Genomic DNA, 17488 nt, shown 5'->3' on the forward strand with positions numbered 1-17488 from the left:
TCATCACCTGCTAATTGATTCCATCATTTGTTGTAGCAGCACACCCTCCAAGTCTCATGCTCTTGGCTGCTTTGGCTTGCTTGCCTTCTGAACCACCACTGACCTGGAAATCATTAATAAGTTTTGAGTTTGAACAACACAAGGAGATAGAGGGAAACTGAAACCACAGGGAGTATCTTGCATCTGATTGTGGAATCACCCATAAACTTGCAGAGATGGAGATGATTTTTAACATAAAAAGAGGGGAAAATTCTGGCAGAGACCTAAAGAGCAAATGTAAATAATGTGAATTAAAAGAAAGAGAGTCCCAGGAGAAGATGCTAACAGCGTTTTTGGTGAGAGAAGAGCAAGGCCGAGTAGGAAGGAGGAAATGAAGCGAGTGGAAGTGCATTCTTGCTCAAGTTTGTACAGAGCAAATGGCAATGCCAAATAAAAGAACTCCAGTGTTTCTTGCCTAAGAGGCAATTTGTGATGAAAGAGGGTTATAAGGATAAACACAAACTCCCAAAGATAAGAGGGCCTGCCTTTCCGTGCTTATTTGAGTTTGTGAAAGCTCTTTTAGAAAGATGGTTACATGGGATCCAACAGGAGAGAAGAATTAAGGTCAAGGCTCACCATGTACCTGGAGTCCTAAGTGGTTGCTGTAGCAACTGGGCTTTCTAGAGCGAATATTAGCAGCCATAGGAGCCAGTGCCAGAAAACAAAGGTGCATTAGTGAAACATTTCCACCATAAATATATGTCCTGTCTTAGCCATGTACTGTTTTTCTTCACATTCTGAGCATGGGGCTGATGCCTAGATGTTTGTTGTTCAGTCACTAAATCATGCCCGACCCTTCGCGACCTCATGGACTGCAGCATACCCGGCTTCCCTGTCCTTCCCTATCTCCTGGAGTTTGCTCAAACTCATGTCCATTGAGTCAGTGATGCCATGCAACCATCTCGTCTTCTGTCGCTTACTTCTCCTCTTGCCCCCAGCTTTCCCAGCATCGGGCCTTTTCCAATGAGTCAGCTCTGCACCTAGATGTTTAGTTGAGGTAGAAAAGACCAATTTGATGACCCTATTCCTCCTTTTACTACAGACATATGTGATAGTTAATGAACAAGTCGGGACTGCTCTCTGTTTACGATTCTTCTACCCTCTCCCTTCTAATGGACAAGCTTATTTATTAATTTTTTAAAAATCACAAATTCTTTCTTCATTTGTTTTCTGAGGGTGCCTGGCAACTGCATTTCAGTGATCTGTTGACCTGAAATGCCCACTAATATTCTTGTGAGTAAGCTGATTAGCTAGAGAGTTGGTTGGCCAGGTATTTGGACTGGGTCTCACAGGGGAAGGGAGCTGGAAGGGAATGACATGAGGCCCTGGATCGCTGCAGGCTAAAGAATTCAATTCTGTCAGCTCCCCTTGAGGTGACTAAACCCTGAGGATTTCATTAATGGTAAGAAAATTATAAAAGACTCATTTTAAAACCATAATACCAATTTAATTAATAGTCAGATGGTTGCTGAGTAAACAAGGAATTAGAACAAAGGGACTTGACTAACTTTTTTAAGCCTAGAAAATTTCCTTACTTCAGGGCAGAGGACACTTTTCTTGTGCTTGGAATGCTTCTGTCTTGTCTACTCTGTCTTTCCTCTGGAAATTTCTGAATAAACACAGAAAAAGTCTTTTCCTTTGTCTTTCCTTTTTTTCATTGCCCATAAAGGCAGCCATATCAATGGGATCATACAGTATGTAGCCTTTTGATTCTGGCTTATTTCTATTAATAAAATTCTTTGGATTCACCCATGTTGTTACATGTTTCATTAATTTCCCTGTTAATTTATAAGTAGTGGCCATTTGAATGGATATACTACAGTGTATTTGTCCACTCAGCACTTATTGGATACTTCAGTTTCCAGTTTTTGATGATGATCTTGTACTTTTTACATGTAAAAAGCAATGTTCTTAAACAGATGGAGAACATATCTGAGAACTGTGGGTAGTATATATAGGCTGAAATGGATCACCTGAAAGACTCAGAACTTGTGATGTGAGAAATGCATGATAAAATCAGCCTGTAATGGAAAAAAGACGAGCCATTCCAAGTCATCTTAATAGAGATTCTTAACCTGGGGTCTGCAAACTGTTAGTGTCTGTGGGTAAAATTCAGAAAACTTGTGATGTGTGCGTGCAATGTCATTTCAATCGTGTCCAACTCTTTGGGACCCTACGGACTGTAGACCACCAGGCTACTCTGTCCATGGGATTCTCCAGGCAAAAATACTGGAGTGGGTTGCCATTTCCTTCTCCAGGGGATCTTCCCAACCCAGGGATTGAACCCAGGTTTCTTACATTGCAGGCGGATTCTTTACCATCTGAGCCGCCAGGGAAGCCTTATAAATGTAGACAATAAACCAAAATAGTTATTAGCAGTATCTGTGAATTTGCCACAAATAGAAACCACGGATATTTTCATAATCATCTAGTTGGTGGATATATTTTAAAATGGTCTTTATTCTCATTACTTTGCCAACAAAGGTCCGTCTAGTCAAGGCTATGATTTTTCCAGTAGTCATGTATGGTTGTGAGAGTTGGACCATAAGGAAAGCTGAGTGCTGAAGAACTGATGCTTTTGAACTGTGATGTTGGAGAAGGACTGCAAGGAGATCCAACCAGTCCATCCTAAAAGAAATCAGTCCTGAATATTCATTGGAAGGACTGATGTTACAGCTGAAACTCCAATACTTTGGCCACCTGATGTGAAGAACTGACTCATTTGAAAAGATCCTGATGCTGAGAAAGATTGAAGGCAGGAGGAGAAGGGGATGACAGAGGATGAGATGGTTGGATGGCATCACCAACTCAATGGACATGAGTTTGAGTAAGCTCCAGGAGATGGTGATGGACAGGGAGGCCTTGTGTGCTGCAGTTCATGGGGTCTCAAAGAGTCAGACACGACTGAGTGACGGAACTGACTGATACTCATCACTACTTTGAAGTTATGGTAGTTATTAGATCCAATGCTAGATTTTGTAGTTAATAACAATACATATATATCACAATTTAAAAAATATTTTAAAGTGTCATTTTAATGTCATTGATTTCCTTTGTAATCCTCTATATTTAATTTTATGAACAATGAGATTAAAAATCTGGGGAAAGAGATAGGATGGACCTGAGGCCAGCATGGCATGGCTGTACTCTAATGGAATCTACTAGCATATGTAAAGTAAGAAAATGGGAGTTATCCTTAAGATTGGTTAGCAGTGGAAGGAAATAAAGAGGAAATTGGACGTTGGTTGTTGGACTGAAGATTTATAGTTTTATGAACAGGATTTCCCCTGGATTAGGAAAGGGTGTCATAAAGAATTCCCTGAAATGTAGAGAAATTATCTGTCGTTCTGGCCTGTGTGGCACTGTTTCTCATGGGATGACACTACATCAAATTCTTATTGATACTTCAGTATTTGTGAGCTTGGTTGTAAGAGTACATCTCTGAGATTTCAGATGAAACAGTGGTTCTGAGACTGCACAGTTGACTTTGAACGTTGATCAGCCCATGTGATTTGGCAAATTCACCCAGCAAATGGCTCCTAGGGAAAGGCCAGCTGGGCTCCATCAGGAGACACTCCCTGATCTCAGCAAAAGCCCCTCTTACAAGGTCAATACCAGTAGGTGAGCTGGTGTGGTTTCACTGGTTTTGAAGAAAGGAGTGGATGCAACAGATAGTGCTGAGCAGATGGAGGCCAGAGAGACAGGTTGTCAAGAGCGGAGTGGTAGATGATTCTCCACTATTTAGACCCAAGCAGAGGAAAGAGGGGCCCTCTAACAGAAAGACAGAAGGCAGTGAATCAGAACAACAGCCAAGTAAGCTGAAGTTCTCATTTATGGAAAGGGCAGTCATCTGAATACTTAAAGGCAGAGGCCAGGGAGACCATGCAAGTTTAATGTCCCCCAAACAACCATGCTTTCCCAAAACATGGTCCTTAGACTTCCTTGGAGATCCAGTGGTTAAGACTCCACCCTTCCACTGCAGGGGGCACGGGTTCAATCTCTGGTCCAGGAACTAAGATCCTGCATGCATCGGGGGGTGTGGCAAAAAAAAAACTCCACAAAACACAAGGTTCTTAGTGTCCTAGAGGAGAACATTCTGGACCATTGGACCAAGAGAATGTAACAGTGTAGGGATTCTTAGGTCGATCTACATCATCACTTAAAGATGCAAAAGTAAGATTGATTTGTCCAGTTGACATGACCTTGAGACCCGCTGTGGGGAAAAAAAGGGGGCGGGGCGGTTAACCTACAAACCAGCTTGCTCTTCTCTGTCCCCGTGAGCGCAGGCTCCCTCTCCTCTCCCTTTTCAGCTTTTCTGTTCACTTGTTCTCACTGCCACTTGCATCACTCCCCTGCCCATTCCTTCCACTGAATTCTGGGAGACTTCGGTCCTCCTGTGCCCATACTGCCCTGTTTCCTTAGCTGGTGTCCCCATTGCTCTGTCTACCTCTTCATTGTAACTGAAATCTGGTTTCTCCCCAACACTGCATTTCTTTTGAGCTTTCTTTCATGGCACCAACTTCCCCATCTGACCAAGAAACCCTAGAGTCCTCATTACTCCTATGAGGGATTTGCCTGCCTGTGTCCCACAGTCAGACTTCACTTTCTCTCACCAGGCACCCTGTATGCCTCTTATCCTTAATCTTCTGCCATTTCCCCATCCAGGTATCCCCCCACCATCTGACTGGAGGAAGATGGCGATGTGCTAAGCTTGCTTAAGGAAAAGTGACAGAATTACCTTGATCATGCCCTCAAAAAATTCATTTAATTCTTGTGTAACCCTCATTTCAGCTTGCTTATTCTTATACCCATACCCATGCTTCATTGATTCCTTGTTGCCCTTCCTATATATTCTTAGATTTGGGTTAAACACTCAACCTTCGCTTCTTTTGTGAACTATTCTGTGACCCTTCTGCTTCCATTCCCCCATTCAGAAGACAGCTCATTATTTTTTTGTTTTAAATTACTCTCCTAGTTTTCCCCTTTCTAGACTGATGTTCCCACTTTGACCTTGATCTTGATTTCTCTTCTTTTAAGATCATCCATGACCTACTCTTCATTGTACTTCACCCTTCTCCCCACCTCTTTCCTTCCTTTGTGCCTGAAAACTAACTCACGTCAGCCTAGGTGATACCTAGCTCCCATCCTTCCATTCCCACCACCACTAAAGGGTACTCACTTCTCCCTTCTCATCATGCATGGTGGGGATGGCAGTCTAGTTTCCCTGCCACTTCCCTCTTCCAAGATTGCCTTTTACTGCAAGGGTTCTTGTCTTCACAAAACCCAGAGGTACCCTATCAGCTGTGTCTATCTTGATCCTTTACTCCACAGCTGCTCTATCACCTCTTTGTAGAAACATCCAACTTGGTTCTTTCTGGCCTGACTCGTTGGTCCCCTAATTGCTCGTCTATCTGAGTATCCCAATCATGTCTCCAACAACATGTCTAAATGTGAACTTCACAATCCCCATTGCCTCCCACCTTCTTCCTGCCCCCATCACTCTTTCTCCAAGTGGCATTACTATGCTCTCTGTTGGTCAGGATTAAACCTCTGGAGTTACATTTGAATTCTCCCCCTCTTTGGCACCAAAATTTAAAAGTAACAGCATTTCTGTGTCCAAAATATTTCCTCCACTTCTCACTTTCTGTTTCCACAGCTGCCAACTGAATTTCAACCTTCATTGCTAATCACATAGCCTTCTCTAAGTATGTCTAATTGGTCTCCTTCCTGCTAATCTATTTTCCATATAATCTTTTCTATAAGCTACTGCCAAGTTAATCTTCTTAATGCATACCTCTGATTAGATCACATCTCTCTTCAAAAGCTTGCTGTCACTCCCCATGATCAGCTAAGTAAAGTCGAATGTCCTTTGCCTGACATTCAGGAATGGCCAAGATTTGGTTCTATTCCATTGACTCCATTGACTGTGATGGTCCTCCAGCACTAGCTGGACCTTGGACAGATCCTGTGACATGCTGCCCCTGGGTCCTCACCCCTTCCTTATCCTGCTGCCTGCCCAAAGGAGCAAACAGAGCTGCCCAGAGGCTTCTAGCATTTGAAAGGCAACCCGCTAGGGAGGGGTGAGACTTGAGGCCGAGGTTTCAGAGAGAAGGTGGTTTCAGAAACCCAGAGAAGTAATGATGAAGGCAATGATGAAAAGTCCAGATGAAACGCGGGGTGTGTGTGTGTGTGTGTGTGTGTGTGTGTGTTTGCGCATGCGTTCAGTCTTGTCCTCCTCTTTGTGACCCCATGGACTGTAGCCTGCCCAGCTCCTCTGTCCATGGAATTTTCCAGGCAGAATACTGGAGTGGGTTGCCATTTCCTTCTCCAGGGCATCTTCTTGACCCACAGATCTAACCCCTGTCTCCTGCTTGCCAGACAGATTCTTTACCACTGTGCCACCTGCAAAGCCTTGAGACGCAATGATGGAGGTAGAAATAAGAGATCCTGGTGACATCAGGAACAGAAAATGAGTGAGAGGGAAGAACCAAGCTCCGCTTGAGTATTTTACCTTGGAAGCTAAAATTAGATGTTTCGATGATAAAATCATTGGCTTATATAGTTAGAAATATGAAAGAAAGTGAACCTAGCTTTGGACATGAAGGGTTGATATCCAGGCACCCAAGCGCAGATAACAGTTGGAAATGATAGCCTGGGAGACAGAACTTGGGAGAAATCATGCTGGAGATGGAGATTCAGGGTCATGAGCCTGTAGGATGGATCCAGCACTTGGAAGTCACCAATAGATATTAGCAGTAAGAAGTGTAAAGACAGAACCCTGGGGTAAAGTAACATTTAGTCAATGGTAAGACCAAGAGAAGCCTGAAACCTAGGTTTTTCCTAGGCAGAAGTTACCTCTTTCCTTTAATACATTTTATACATCCCTTAAGGGCTTCGCAGGTGGCGCTAGTGGTAAAGAACCCACCTGTCAATGTAGGAAACATAAGAGACATGGGTTCTATCCCTGGGTTGGGAAGATCCCCTGGAGGAGGGCATAGCAACCCACTCCAGTATTCTTGCCTGGAGAATCCCCATGGATAGAGGTGCCTGGTGGACTATAGTCCATGGGATCACAAAGAGTCAGACACTACTTGAAGCAACTGAGCCTATACCATACATCCCTTAAACATTTATGCTGTTCATCAGAGCTGTGTGTACTCACAGTTTCTTTTTCCTTGAGTGTTCGTGCCTTGAGAACAGAGGCAATGCCTTCTGATATTTTGGGTCCTAGTCTCTAGTTAGAGCAGGACCTGGCATACAGGAAACACCCCCAAAATGCTGACCAAATAATTTAATAAATGAAAGAAGAGTCACCTCCAGTTGCAGCTAGGTTTTGCTTACTCTCTCAATGAACCAACATTTACATTGCCCTCCACACCCAACTTTTGGCATTTCTGATGGCAGATCAACAATCTAACTGCCATTTTCCTATGTTCTCATTTAAAAAAGTGTTTGTATTGAAATATACTTGCTTTACAATATTATATAAGTTACAGGTATATAGTATAGTGCTTCACAACTCTTCTTAAAGGCTAGACTATGTTTATAGTTGTAAAATACTGGCTATATCCCCCACATTGTATAATATATCCTTATAGCTTATTTTATACCTGATAGTTTGTACATCTTAACCCCATTCCCCTGTGTTGCCCCTCCTCCTTCCCTCTCCCCACTGGTAACCACTAATCTGTTCTCTACATCTGTGAGTCTGCTTCTTTTTTTGTTATATCCTCCAGTTTGTTGTGTTTTTTGAATCCAAATATAAGTGATAGAAAGAAAGAAAAGAAAGTGAAGTCATTCAGTTGTGTCCGACTCCTTGCAACCCCTTGGACTGTGTAGCCCACCAGGCTCCTCCGTCCATGGAATTTTCCGGGCAAGAGTATTGGAGTGGGTTGCCATTTCTTTCTCCAGGGGATCTTCCCGACCTAGGGATTGAACCCGGGTCTCCCACATTGCAGGCAGACGCTTTACCATCTGAGCCACCAGGGAACGTGATATCATGCAGTAATTGTCTTTCTCTGTCTGACTTATTTCACTTAGCATAATATCCTCCAAATCCATCCATGTTACTACAGAGTAAAATGTCATTCTTTTCTAAGGCTGAGTGGTACTCCATTGTATATGTGTATCACATCTTTATCTGTTCATCTGTTGATGGGTGCTTAGATTGCTCCCATATCTTTGCAACTATAAACAATGCTGCTGTGAACATTGGAGAGCATGTATCGTTTTGAGTGTTATTTTTTTGATAAGTACCCAGGAGTGTAATTGCAGAAGTTGGTGATGGACAGGGAGGCCTGGCATGCTGTGGTTCATGGGGTTGCAAAAAGTTGGACATGACTGAGTGACTGAACTGAACTGAATGCTAGTTCTTTTTTCAATTTTTTGTAAAACCTCCATACAGTTTTCCACAGTGGCTGTGTCAACATTGTTCTATGTTCTTGACTGTACATGCCAGACAGAGCCACACCTGTTCACCCTGGTTAATCTTCTATGTGCCTCAATCTGTCTTCTGCATTTGTCTGAGGTTTGGTTTCTTCATTCATTGATTTCACACTCAGTTTCAAAACTCCTTGACTGTCGTTCAGCAGGAGGGGTGGAAGACTTTTCCTCTGACATTTCATTGCCTCCAAAATGTGCCTTCTAGATGACAATTCCACCTAACTTACTTAGCTCAGAACAGATTTAGAAACTGGAACAAACTGCTTTATTCTGAGTTTGGGGATAAATCTATTGCATTTATCTTTGGATCCAAGGAGCAATTTCTCCTTCCTTTTCATACCTCCTAGAACAGTGGTTCTTCAAGTGTTGGCTCTGGATGAATAGTATCAGCATTCCCCAGGAACTTACTAAGAAGTGTAAATTCTAGAGTCCCACTCTGAAAATGTGGAATCTGAAACTCTGGGAGTGGGGCCCCACCCTCTGCACTTTAACAAGGCTTCCAGGGGATTCTAATATGCTGCTGCCGGTGCTGCTGCTAAGTCACTTCAGTCGTTTCCAACTGCGTGACCCCATAGACGGCAGCCCACCAGGCTCCCCGGTCCCTGGGATTCTCCAGGCAAGAATACTGGAGTGGGTTGCTATTTCCTATGCTAGAAAGTCTGAAAACCATTGTTTTAGATGCAACACACATTCAGGAGTGAGGTTGGGCAGTGGAGTCCAGAGTCTGGTTTCCTTAACAGCTCTGCCACCTCCTAGCTAGGTCACCTTGGCCAAGTTACTTACTTACCTTGTTACTTATCAAGCTACTTACCAAGTTACTTATCTTACCTCTGGATCTTAGTTTTCTTTTTAATAAGATTCACATTTCTGAGTCAGTGATTACAAATTTGAGTCATAGAATTCTTGGGCTCTGTGAACACCTATGAAGACAATATAAATCCCCATGGGTTCAAGTAATCAGAGCTTCAGGGCTGGCCAGACACATTAAAAGGGCTAGGCTGGTAGTGGCCAGGTATATGGCTGTCTTTAGAGCCCCTCAGTCTTGCTCAGGAACAAATCCATTTGGCCAGGTGTCTATGAGGCAAATTAGAACCTCCTGACCTCTGTGTCAAAGTCCTGTTTTGAGAGCAGCTAAATAGATGATCTATGTCAAGTTGTTGTTATTGAATCAGTGTCTTTAACCTGTAAAGGAAGAACTATTTACAGATATTAGTAGCTTAGGAGGGCTGATGCATGAATAATGATCAACCCAGATTTCAACAGGCAAAGAGTTGCCTATTGTAAAGCCTAGAAATTGGCTCAGGACTGCTGGGTGTCTGTTACTTATGAATTCAGTGGAAGAGCTTGTTCATTGTATTCTCCACTTCAAGAGTTTAAACTACAAGGTCACTCTGAGAATGAGTGCTGATTCTTCTCGAGAAGTAAACCATGTCATTAGCTGCCTGTAGAGTCAATACAACTCTCCTGGAACACACTCAGCTTCTGTTCTTTTAATGCATATTCATGCCAACACTGTAATTCTTCAGTTGGGACAAATGTTCACATAAAAGACAAAATCAGTTTATCCATAGCTTTATTTGAGTCATGTTTAACCCCACTTGGCCTTCTCCCCACTGCTTAGTTCCGAGACCTGCTCCACAGTCATGAAGACAAGGGCTATTGCTGACTGATTTGGACAGAGCCGTGTTCCTAGCAGCATAGTGGCAGTCAGCTCACAGCATTCACAGTCTCTTATCTCCATCCTTGAGGGTGCTGGGGGGTTCAAGACAGCTCCTGAAGCAGGTAAGCTGCCCCATCTTGCACCATGCCCATCCTCTGGGTCCTCAGACGTGGTCTCCATCTAGAGACCTCAAGGGCCATTGAAATGATACTCACACTTAGAACCCCAAATTGGTGACTCAGGGTTCATTTTTTAAAGAGGGTCACAAATATGAATAACTGGGACATGTCTGCTCATATTTGGTTGTTGTTGTTCAGTTGCTAAGTGTGTCCAACCTTGGCAACCCCATGGACTGCAGCATGCCAGGCTTCCCTGTCCTTCACTGTCTCCCGGAGTTTGCTCATGTTTGATTATTTATTTACTTATTTGGCTGCATCAGGTCTTAGCTGTGGCACATGGAATCTTTTGTTGTGACTCACAGACTCTCCAGTGGTGGTGCCTGGGCTCAGTAGTTGCAGTACTTGGGCTTAGTTGCTCCATGACATGTGGGATCTTAGTGCCCTGACCAGGGATTGAACCCGTGTCCCCTGCACTGGAAGGTGGATTCTTAACCACTGGACCACCAGGGAAGTCGCTCATATATGGTTTTTGGAATCTCTGTTAGCAGGGCTAGTTGAGGGCATATTGATTAAAAACCTTGGCTGGGGCTTATGTGTGAAGGAGGCAGTTTGAATTTTTGATGCCACCATTTTTAAGAAGCCGTCCAAGCATCTCCCCACTTTATTATACTGAGGCCGTCTCCAAATCTGTCCATGTCCACCCTTGCTATGTGAGCTGCTCAGCAAAGAAATACTATTTTATTTGACAGGCAATGTAGTACAGTAGAAAATGCACGCACTTTGGAGTCAGAAAGTGTTGGTTTGAGTTTGACTTTCCTGCATCCTAGGTGCTTTACCTGGGTTTTCTTACACAACCCATGAGGTTTAATGTACTTGACTAAACAGGGGTAAGAATAGCATCCTCTACCTGTTGGGGAAGATTGAACACAATAATGAATAAGAAGCACGGCAGGGTGATTGGGCACATAGTAATTCATAAATGGGCTTCCCAGGTGGGTCAGTGGTAAAGAATCCACTTGCCAATGCAGGAGACACAGGTTCAATTCCTGGGTCAGGAAGATCTCCTGGAGGAGCAAATGGAAACCCACTCCAGCATTCTTGCCTGGGAACTCCCATGGACAGAGGAGCTGGGAGGGCTGCCTTCATGGCATAGCAAGGAGTTGGACACAACTGAGTGACTGAGCACACAGGCAGTTCATAAACACTGGTCTAGTCGGTAGAGGTGGGAGGGGAGAGGGGGGTTGGCTGGCCCTCCTTGACTTTTTAAAGCTATTTATTTATTTTTTATTTTTATTGGAATATAATTGCTTTACAGTTTTATGTTAGTGTCTGCTGCTGCTGCTGCTGCTGCTAAGTCACTTCAGTCATGTCCGACTCTGTGTGACCCCATAGATGACAGCCCACCAGGCTCCCCTGTCCCTGGGATTCTCCAGGCAAGAACACTGGAGTGAGTTGCCATTTCCTTCTCCAATGCATGAAAGTGGAAAGTGAAAGTGAAGTCGCTCAGTCGTGTCCGACCCTCAGCGACCCCATGGACTGCAGCCTACCAGGCTCCTCCATCCATGGGATTTTCCAGGCAAGAGTACTGGAGTGGGTGCCATTGCCTTCTCCGATGTTAGTGTCTACTGTACAGCAAATTGAAATCAGTGATTTGTATACACATATCCCCTCTCTTTTGAATTTCCTTCCCATTTAAGTCACCACAGAGAACTGAGTTGTTTAAGCAATGTAAACTTTGGTTCCGTTTGTTGTGGACACCCTATACAAAAAGTTTCAAGCCTCTGGCTGCTCGTTTCTAGGTCCCAGCTTTTGGGATAGGAATCATTATCTCATATCTCAATCAAAGACTCATTGCATTTTTGCCCAAATGCAAAGGTTGATATCATACAATTTGAGAGCCGGGTCAGAATTAGGGTTAGTTAACTTGGCAAGTTAACTTGTCTGTTAGTTAACTTGGCAGTTGCCTCTTGGATTATAAAGCATGTAGAAATGAAATGGAAGTAATAATCATAACATTCGAGTGATGTCTGTTTATTTCAGTGAAATTCACTGTGTCCAGGGGTCCCCAACCTCCAGGCTCTAATGCCTGATAATCAGAGGTGGAGCTGAGGTAAAGCTGATGTTATTATAATATTAGAAATAAAGTGCACAATAAATGTGATGTCCTTGAGTCATCCCCAAACCGCTCCCTCCACATCCCTGGTCCGTCAAAAATTGTCAGCCATGAAACCAATCCCTGCTGCCTGAAAGGTTGGGGACCGCTGCTCTATTTGGTATAGCTGTCACACCAGTTTGTGAAAATAAAGGTAGTACATTAGGTCAAGGAGCAGGAGGAACTCTGCTGTCTCCATTACTGCTGGGAAATATGACGAAGTGTTGCTGTCTCTTCCTCCTGGCCATTCAAGGATGAGACTCTGAATAATCTGCCCTGGGGAGGGGGAAGGGCTGCAACTAGACCTTGTTGATTGAAGTAGAACTCCTCCAATCACACTTCTAGATTGGGTCTGACTGCAGAGGTCAAGGGTGACAATTGCATCAGTAGTATTTACACTTGGACGTGGTCTTTGAGCTTTTGTGCATTCAGAAGGGCATCTTTGGCAGGTTCCAAAAAAATATTCACTCAGAGGCACTAACTCTGCAGCAGGTTGAGGTCATAAATGGGAACTCAAGGCCCTGTGCTCCAGTGAGCAGCATGTTGCCTGCATTCGGTATGTGGGTCAGGCATTCCAACCCCTTCTAATATGATGTAGAAATTGTTTTTCTAAGGTGAAAAAATGTCTTGGACCCAAACTTCTAATATCTACCTAAAAACACCCTATGACAAAAGTTAATAAGAGGTCATCAGTGCCTTGAAATGACTCTGTGTTTTATTAATCGAGTGTGTGTGTTTGAAAAACAGTCATTGATTTCTGAATGAAATACCAACTTCAATCACCTTCCGTGGTTGGGCTGGCAGGCCCCATCTAGTGCCTTCATCTATGAGGCCCCCGAACCTGCAGTTGGTCCTGTAGGGGGAGCTCTCGAGTGTTCTTCCACCAATGCCTGGCGGGAGGAAGTGCAATTAAAGAGTCAATACATGAATTGTGCTGAAGGTCTTAACTGCTGTACTAGGTCTTAGCTGCAAGGGACGTTTCAAGCATAATCTTGTCCTCAACAGCTGAGACCTCTTGCTAGAAGAGGGACCAGGTTCATACACTTGAGACCAGAGGCATGTCATCAAGCACTTGGATGGCAGTTCAGACTGAAATTGTGCAACAAGCTTGGGGGAGAGAGAGGTTGCCAGAGTCAGGTGATGGTGAAGAAGACTCAGTGGAGGGGAGTTTTGAAGAGGGGGGCAGGGCTAGAGCAAAATATAAGTTTCAAAGATCCAGAAAATAAGGGGGAGAGGGAAGGGAGGTGGGTTTTGCATCCTGACATGTCTACGACTCTTTGCCAATCTAGACTCCATCTTCATTTCCCCAACTGTCCTGCCTCTCCTGCTCCTCACAGTCCCCTAGTCTCTCATACCCTCCTTTTATCCATCCTGCGAGCATGGTGTCTTTGTTTTGTGGCCAGTGTGAAAAGAAGAGAAGCGAAAAGCAAAGGAGAAAAGGAAAGATATAAACATCTGAATGCAGAGTTCCAAAGAATAGCAAGAAGAGATAAGAAAGCCTTCTTCAGCGATCAATGCAAAGAAATAGAGGAAAACAATAGAATGGGAAAGACTAGGGATCTCTTCAAGAAAATCAGAGGTACCAAAGGAACATTTCATGCAAAGATGAGCTCGATAAAGGACAGAAATGGTATGGACCTAACAGAAGCAGAAGATATTAAGAAGAGATGGCAAGAATACACAGAAGAACTGTACAAAAAAGATCTTCACGACCCAGATAATCATGATGGTGTGATCACTGACCTAGAGCCAGACATCCTGGAATGTGAAGTCAAGTGGGCCTTAGAAAGCATCACTACGAACAAAGCTAGTGGAGGTGATGGAATTCCAGTTGAGCTATTCCAAATCCTGAAAGATGATGCTGTGAAAGTGCTGCACTCAATATGCCAGCAAATTTGGAAAACTCAGCAGTGGCCACAGGACTGGAAAAGGTCAGTTTTCATTCCAATCCCAAAGAAAGGCAATGCCGAAGAATGCTCAAAGTACCGCACAATTGCACTCCTCTCACACGCTAGTAAAGTAATGCTCAAAATTCTCCAAGCCAGGCTTCAGCAATATGTGAACCGTGAACTTCCTGATGTTCAAGCTGGTTTTAGAAAGGCAGAGGAACCAGAGATCAAATTGCCAACATCCGCTGGATCATGGAAAAAGCAAGAGAGTTCCAGAAAAACATCTATTTCTGCTTTATTGACTATGCCAAAGCCTTTGACTGTGTGGATCACAATCAACTGTGGAAAATTCTGAAAGAGATGGGAATACCAGACCACCTGATCTGCCTCTTGAGAAATTTGTATGCAGGTCAAGAAGCAACAGTTAGAACTGGACATGGAACAACAGACTGGTTCCAAATAGGAAAAGGAGTTCGTCAAGGCTGTATATTGTCACCCTGTTTATTTAACTTATATGCAGAGTACATCATGAGAAATGCTGGACTGGAAGAAACACAAGCTGGAATCAAGATTGCCAGGAGAAATATCAATAACCTCAGATATGCAGATGACACCACCCTTATGGCAGAAAGTGAAGAGGAACTCAAAAGCCTCTTGATGAAAGTGAAAGTGGAGAGTGAAAAAGTTGGCTTAAAGCTCAACATTCAGAAAACAAAGATCATGGCATCCGGTCCCATCACTTCATGGGAAATAGATGGGGAAACAGTGGAAACGGTGTCAGACTTTATTTTTCTGGGCTCCAAAATCACTACAGAGGGTGACTGAAGCCATGAAATTAAAAGACGCTTACTCCTTGGAAGGAAAGTTATGACCAACCTAGATAGCGTATTCAAAAGCAGAGACATTACTTTGCCAACAAAGGTTCGTCTAGTCAAGGCTATGGTTTTTCCTGTGGTCATGTATGGATGTGAGAGTTGAACTGTGAAGAAGACTGAGTGCCGAAGAATTGATGCTTTTGAACTGTGGTGTTGGAGAAGACTCTTGAGAGTCCCTTGGACTGCAAGGAGATCCAACCAGTCCATTCTGAAGGAGATCAGCCCTGGGATTTCTTTGGAAGGAATGATTCTAAGGCTGAAACTCCAGTACTTTGGCCACCTCATGCAAAGAGTTGACTCATTGGAAAACTCTGATGCTGGGAGGGATTGGGGGCAGGAGGAGAAGGGGATGACAGAGGATGAGATGGCTGGATGGCATCACTGACTTGATGAACGTGAGTTTGAGTGAACTCCGGGAGTTGGTGATGGACAGGGAGGCCTGGGGTGCTGCGATTCATGGAGTCGCAAAGAGTCGGACACGACTGAGCAACTGAACTGAACTGAACCCACTCCAGTATTCTGGTTTATGGGCTTCCCTGATAGCTCAGTTGATAAAGAATCCGCCTGTAGTGCAGGAGACCCCAGTTTGATTCCTGGGTGAGGAAGTTCCACTGGAGAAAGGATAGGCTACCCATTCGAGTATTCTTGGCTTCCCCTGTGGCCCAGCTGGTAAAGAATCCGCCTGCAATGCAGGAGACCTGGGTTCAGTTCCTGGGTTGGGAAGATCCCTTGGAGAAGGGAATGGCAACCCACTTGAGTATTCTTGCCTGGAGAATTTCATGGACTGTATAGACCATGGGGTCACAAAGAGTCAGACACGACTGAGCAAGTTTCATTCATCATAGCACATCTAGAGGAGAGTCAGGAGAAGCACAAGGCAGGTAACTCTCCCATGGAAGGCTATATTGAGTCAGTGGTGAGGTACCTCTGGCTTTACCTTGGCGACCAGGTAAAGATGGCATCCTGGGGAGAGGGCGGCAGTTGACCACCATGGGACCAAGGTCCCCAGGCTGTCTGCTTAGTGTTAAGGACCCTTGGGCACAATTGCTCTGGAAACCACTCTGTCTCTTTCTTGTTAGTTATTTCCTGGTTTTGCCCACTGGAGGTTTTTAGAGCCAAATCAGAGTTTAAGATCCCAGTCTCAGAGGCAGCCAGCCTGTGCTCCGACCTGGGCTGATGGCAATGGGTTGCTCTGCACCTGCTTCCTCCAGCCTAGAAGTGGCCTCTTTGCTTCTTCTGAGGCTGTAAGCGCAGGTCCGGGACTTTCTGAGAGGAATGGGCTTGAGAGTTGGAAGCTCCTTGGGGCCCTGGTGCCGTGTTTGGTTGGATTCTTGGGTTAGACTTGACAGTCAAAGCCATCAACCCTTCTTTGCTTGTTCTTTCCATTTAGAGCTTGGGCTTTCTGGGAAAGCAGTATTAAAAAAAAAAAAAAAAAAAACAGCACAAATGAGGTTGGGGGATTATCTGGGGATTTCAACAATGGCTGATTCCCTTTAAGAAGGATAATCTGGACTTGAATGTGTAAGGGCTGCAATTTCAAGTCTTACACAGCCTGCAGGGGGCCAAACTGGGTGAGTGAAAGCCAGTGAATAAGAGGGAAATGATGTCTCCACAAAGCAGACATGTCTCGCCACTAGAACACAGGAAACTTGGTCATCTCATCACTGTTTCCTCTTTGCTCTAGGGCTGGAGCCGCTGGATCAGCAGGAAATCAGGGCTGAGAGGCACTCAGAAAACACTCCTGTTCTTAAAAAAGACAGGACAGACTCTCATTCAGTGCCATCTTGCTGGGGTATCACTGTGACTGTGAACCTTCTGAGATATTCATCTGTTTCTCTCTGGGATTGCTCTCATTTGTTAGCAGGATTCAGTACGTTCTGTTCTTGCAGAGAAAAATCTCCCTAGGCCATTGCATTGCATTGTTTTTAAAGTTAATTTATTTTTTATTTATTTTTGGTTGCCCTGGGTCTTCGCTGCTGCATGCGGCTTTTCTCTAGTGGTGGTACATGGGCTTCTCATTCCAGTGGCCTCTCTTGTGTGGAACAGAGGCTTCAGAGCTCGGGCTCAGTAGTTGTTTTATTTTATTTATTTTTGGTTGTGCCTTGCAGCAGGTGGGATCTTAGTTCCCTAACCAGGGATTGAACCCATGCCCCCTGGCAGTAGAGGGCTGGAGTCTTAACCACTGGACCACCAGGGAAAGCCTTACTTTTAAAAAATCTACACTTTTTAAAGGCAAATACATCATGACCAATTGGGATTTATCTTTTTAGAAATAATTTTATTTATTTTTGGCTGGGCTGGGTCTTCGTTGC

Source organism: Bos indicus x Bos taurus, chromosome 24 (assembly GCF_003369695.1).
Source record: "Bos indicus x Bos taurus breed Angus x Brahman F1 hybrid chromosome 24, Bos_hybrid_MaternalHap_v2.0, whole genome shotgun sequence".
Classification (NCBI taxonomy): Eukaryota; Metazoa; Chordata; class Mammalia; order Artiodactyla; family Bovidae; genus Bos; species Bos indicus x Bos taurus.